Source organism: Miscanthus floridulus, chromosome 14 (assembly GCF_019320115.1).
Source record: "Miscanthus floridulus cultivar M001 chromosome 14, ASM1932011v1, whole genome shotgun sequence".
Classification (NCBI taxonomy): Eukaryota; Viridiplantae; Streptophyta; class Magnoliopsida; order Poales; family Poaceae; genus Miscanthus; species Miscanthus floridulus.
This window is the reverse complement of record NC_089593.1, coordinates 29,478,670-29,484,367: the sequence shown is the minus strand read 5'-3', so window position 1 is coordinate 29,484,367 and position 5,698 is coordinate 29,478,670. Positions and strand designations below refer to the sequence as shown.

The following is a 5,698-nucleotide window of genomic DNA, read 5'->3' as shown; positions in this document are numbered from 1 at the left end:
TGTCTACACTCGCTGATTACAAACTCATACTGTAAAGTAGCTTTACATTTTTTTTCTCCACTTGCCTAATTACATGGTGGTTATATTTTTCAGGAAGTGATGGGCACTAATCTTTGGCTTGAGTTTCTGGAAAATGGTTCTCCACATAACCTAGTGGATGTGCTCTATTGTCGGTAAGCCATTGCTTTTGGTTTTTGAGTTCCTAGAAATGATTGTGCACAAACCTTAGTATGTTAAACACAAAATACTAGTATTGCTTGCTGTGATATTCATTCATGTAATCTTTTGGTGCCTGACTTCAGTACACAAACATACGGTGTGCAAGATAGATTGTATGTTACATGTATTGACCTCCATGTGAGTATGTGTTTCTGTACCATTATTGGATGGACATTAAGCTTCAAAGTGGGTTTGATATTTGCTAAATGTTTTCTAATTGTATTTATTTTTTTGGGTGTATTTATAGTGTCCTGTTGAACAATCTGTCGCTATAAATACATGGACTATTGGATGATCTGTTGGTATATGCTTGATAACAGAGCATCTGTCGCTAAAAACTAGCAATGGACTATCTATCGCTATAAATATTCAGGGCAGCAGACTGTCTGTCGCTAAAAGTACTGTCTAACACTAAAGATTTTTAGTAATAGAACTTACAGCGTCTGCAGAAGTCTGTCGCTATAACTTTTTAGCGTCAGATTACCTGTCGCTGTAGCCGCTTTTAGCATCGGACCATCCATCGCTAATCTTGGTGTTGTGGTGTAGTGAGCTATGGCTGTTGCTGGGGCCCTGCCGGCACGGTGGCATGCCGGACGTCGACGACGTGGCCTTGGCAGCTATCGCCGTCGCCGCGTTGGCATGAACATGATGCCATCGGCGGCGACGAGCCTCCCTTGAGGAGGACGTCCACGTTGGCCACGTCCTCGCGCTCTCACCTTGAGCATGGCCGCCACGTCCTTCATCGTCGGCCTGTCGTCGGGCGCCGCGCTCACGCACAGCAGCGCCACGCCCATCACCTGCATCATCTCCTCCACCTCCGAGCTCGACCGGCCCCGGAGCGCCGGGTCCAGCACGGCGGCGCGGTCCCTGCACCGCCGCACCCAGTCCACCACGTGCAGCCCGTCCGGGATCGTCGGGTCGATCGGCTGCTTCCCCGTCAGCACCTCCAGCACCACCACACCATAGCTGTACACGTCGCTCTTCTCCGTGATCTTCATCATGTACCCATACTCTGCAGGTTCGTTGTTCGTTTGTTCATCAACAATTTTCTGATGAAATTCATTCAGACATCAACAATTTTCATAAGAAATTTTCATGAACGTACCAGGGGCAATGTAGCCATAGGAGCCGGCGACGGTGTTGGACGACCGGCCAAAGTTGCCGTCCTCGACGAGCTTGGCGAGGCCGAAGTCGGCGATGTAGGCCTCGAAATCGAGGCTGATAAGGATGTTGTTGGCCTTGATGTCGCGGTGCACGATCGGTGGCACGCAGTCGTGGTGCAGGTACGCAATCCCCTGCGCGGCGCCGAGCACGATGCGGTAGCGCACGTCCCACTCCAGCTGCGCGCCGGCGCCGCGCCGCTCGTGGAGCACCGCGCCGAGGCTGCCGTTGGCCATGTAGTCGTACATGAGCAGCCGGGTGCTCTTGTTCCAGCAGCACCCCAGGAACCTCACGATGTTCTTGTGCCGGATGGAGCCCAGCGTGCGCACCTCCGCCGAGAACGAGTCCCGGACGCGGCCGCTCGTGCCGTCGTCCGCCTTGCACGTCGCGGTCGCGGTCGCCGCGGCGTGGGTGCTGGGCCACAGCTTCTTCACGGCGATCACCTCGCCGGTGTCGATGCTCACGCGGTACACCACGCCGGAGCAGCCCTTGCCGATGATGTTGGCGTCCACCAGGCTCCTCACCACCTGGTCCACGGAGAAGCTCAGCTTCTGGAACGGCGTGAACTGCCACGGCCACGACAGCTCGCCGCCGCTCTCCGAGTCGCTGCCGCCACCGCCGGCGCCACTCTTCCCTCCAAACCCCATCCACCGTGCTCGCAGTATACCGATCATGCCGAGCACCATCGCCACCGTCGCAGTCACCAGCAGCACGATGGCCAGCTTGAGGCGGTGCACGCGCTGGGCGTCTTCGGCCGTGTTCGTCACTGGGTGACCGTTGGCGTCGATGCTCACGAAGCATACGTCCCCGCCTTTGGTGCAGAGCCCGGCGTTGCCGGCGAGGCAGGACGTCGAGAGCTGCCGGAAGAGCTTCGTGTCCGGGAGGTACCCGGAGAAGTTGTTGTTCGACACGTTGAGCGTGACAAGGTTGTCGAGCCCGGCGAGCGGCGCAAGGCTGCCGTCGAGCGTGTTGTACGAGAGGTCGAGCACCGAGAGCTTGCTCAGCGCCGAGATCTTCGCTGGGATCGGCCCGGTGAGGCCGTTCCGGCTCAAGTTCAGGGCGATGTCGAGCCCGTCGATGCCGCAGAGCTCGTCGGGGATGTTTCCGGTGAGCTCGTTGTCACTCAGGTCCAGGAGGTCGAGGTTACGGCACTGCCCGAGCGCCGGCGGTATCGGCCCCGACAGCGAGTTGCCGCTGAGCACGAGGCTGCTCAGCGTCTCCAGCCTGCCGAGCGCGTCGGAAACGGCGCCGTTGAGCCTGTTGTGCGAGACGTCGAGCTCCTGCAGGCCGTGCACCGCGGCGAGCGACTCCGGCAGTGGCCCGGTGAGCGAGTTGTTGCTCAGATCAAGCATCTGGAGCTGCGAGCAGTTGCCCAGCTCGGCCGGCACCGGCCCGGCTAGCCGGTTGCTCCTGAGGTCGAGGAAGTTGATGCTCTTCATGCCGGCCACGGACGCCGGGATGGACCCGGCAATGCGGTTGCCGCTGAGGCGCAGGCGCACGAGGCTGGCGGCCTTGCCGATCTCCGGCGGCAGCGGGCCGGAGAGGTCGTTGGACAGGAGCAGCAGCTTGGTGAGGTTGCGGAGCAGGAAGAGGCCCGGCGGTATGATGCCGGTGAGGTGGTTGTGCGAGAGGTCGAGCACCTGGAGGTTGGACAGGGACGCGAGCGTGGGCGGGATGGCGCCCTCCAGCTGGTTCTGCCACGCCAAGAGCACCTGCAGCGCCGTCAGGCAGCCGAGCTCGGGCGGGATGAGGCCGGAGATCTCGTTGGTGTCGACATGCAGCTGCACCAGCGATGTGGCGTTGGCGAGCTCCGGCGGGATGGTGCCGGTGATGTTGTTGTCGCTGAGCCTGAGCTGCAGCGCCGAGAGCCGCCCCAGCGACGGCGGGATGGTGCCGGAGATGGAGTTGACGGAGAGGTCGAGCGAGACGAGCGAGGTGAGGTTGCCGAAGGAGTCCGGGATGGGGCCCATGAGCGCGTTCTGCCACAGCAGCAGCTTCTGCAGCTGCGGCAGCGCGCCGAGCGACGGCGGCAGCGGGCCGGACAGCGAGTTCTCGTAGAGGTAGATGTTGGTGAGGTTGGAGCAGTTTCCCAGATCCGGCGGGATGGCGCCGGAGAGCGCCGTGGTGTAGATGGACAGCGTCTGGAGGCTCTGGAGCTGGCCCAGCGACGCCGGGAGCGGGCCGGAGATCTTGGTGTCGGCGAGTCCCAGCACGACGAGGCTGGACAGCCTGGAGAAGGAGTCCGGTATCAACCCCGCCAGGTCGTGGTTCCCCCCCGCGCGCAGCGACTCTAGCAGGCGCAGGTCACCGAGAGACGGCGGGAGCTCCCCGGAGAGGCGGTTATCGAAGAGAAGCAGGTTCCGAAGCGTCGGCGCGAGGGCGGCCAGCTCCGGCGTGATAGGCCCGGACAGCTGGTTGGAGTTGAGCGCGAGGGTCTCGAGCGCCGTGGCGTTCCCGAGCGACGGCGGGATGGGGCCCGTGAGCGCGTTGCCGCTGAGATCGAGCACGGAGAGGCGGCGGCACCGCCACATGTCGTCGGGGACGCCGCCGGTGAGGTTGGCATCGGAGACGACGAAGGACACGAGGTCCGGCAGCGCGGCGCAGAGCCCCGCCGCCGGGAGCGTGGCGCCCGCGAGGTGCACGGACTGGAACGACACGGACGTGACGGTCCCGGAACCGCCGGCGCAGGAGACGTGCGACCAGTTGCACGGGGACGAGGCGTCCGGCGACCAGTCCGGCGGCCGCGCGGCCGTGGTGTTGAGCCAGGCCGTCAGGAAGGCGACCTCTGACGAAGGCGAACCTGCTGCAGAGGACGACGCGGCGAAGAGGAGGTGGAGTAAGAGAAGAGGAAGGGGGAGGTGGCGGCGGCGCATGGGGCTTGGCGATGGCAAGGGCAGCCGCATGAAAAAGTGCGCGGTGTTTGGGCGCTCGGCTCGGGCGGTGCACAATGGCACCAAGCACCAAGCACCAAGCAAGGCTGCTTGCTTGCTTGCTGCCCTGGGAGTGCCGGCTGGGCGATGATCTCAATGGAGACGGAGAAGAGAATGGATTCAATGCAGAGCGAGTGCGGGGGGATCGGAGCGGAGAGGAGGAGACGAGGAGGCTCAGCTCGCACACTGTCACAGTCTCTCTCTCTCTCTTCCTCAAAACCCACAAAGGTGTTTGCTTGTGTCCTGCTCCTTGCTTGGTCTGGTTTGGTTGTTGCAGGCAGGTGCAGCAGGAGGAGGTGGACGACGAATGGGTACTTGTTCTTTCTCATTTCTCTCGGTGCTTGGTAGTGGCCGAATTTTTTTGTTTTTTTAGCTCTTTTTTTGAAAATTTTTCACAAATATGTCTTTGGAGGTATCCTTTCAAAATCTGGACCATTAGCTCAGCGCCATCGTTGGTGGCACCGAGCTTACATGTCTCGGCGCCATAGATTTTGGCGCCTAGGTCTTGCCTCGGCGCAGACGTGGCGCTGACTTGGCAGGCAGCTTGGCGCCGTAGATCTTGGCGCCGAGCTTGGCGCCGAGCTTAGCGCCGAGCTCGGCGCTAAGGTTATTGGCGCCAAGCCCTGTCTTACGTATGGGCAAGGTAAAGAACTTGGGCACACCCGAAGGCACGATGAACCGCCACCTCAACTTAGCTCTAATTCTACTCATATAAGTTATATGAATGATTAAGCATGAAGTTCTACATGTCAAGATCATAACACACAAACTATATGCTAGTTCATATATCATGGTTATAACAAAAGAACTATAGTCTAGTTCATATGCATTGCTATATTGTATGTATGAGAGCATGACTATAGAAGAACTCATTGTATTATTCATACCAAGCATCCTTTCTTCCAAGGAGCCAAGCCCTCCTTGATGGCTCTTGCATTGCTCACAAACTACTACTAAAAGCTAAAAGAGTATAAGAGTAGGGTAGTGAGCTAGAGGCTCCAAATGATTGTGTGTGAGAGAGAGAGAGCTCCACCCCTACATTTACACTAGCTCATGGTTGGTTTGGCTCTGATAAATTAGGAAACCACCCTGAGCCACCTTTGTATGCCGCCATGCAACCGCCAGAGCAAGGTGGGCCCGAGAGGAGGAGCTGGGGGGCTGGCCCCGCTGGCCACCTCCGTACTCTGGTAGGCTATTGGTTGGGCCTGGGTTGCTTCCTCGGTGGTGCTCGGCCTAGTCTTGGTGTGTAGGTGGGCTTCTCTATTTATTTCCTTTGCGTATTTCTGCATTACGCTTTCTGAATTGCACCTTTTGCTTGTTTTTCACTTGTATTCGAATGTAAGTCCTACAAAACATCTTTTCTCCAATACAAGTGGAACTAGGTTAAT

General features: G+C 58.7%; 1 pseudogene; it reads right to left on the bottom strand.

The window, feature by feature from the left end:
- Nucleotides 1-547: 547 nt before the first annotated feature.
- Nucleotides 548-4,458, bottom strand: LOC136505551 (LRR receptor-like serine/threonine-protein kinase RGI1; annotated as a pseudogene).
- Nucleotides 4,459-5,698: the final 1,240 nt, after the last annotated feature.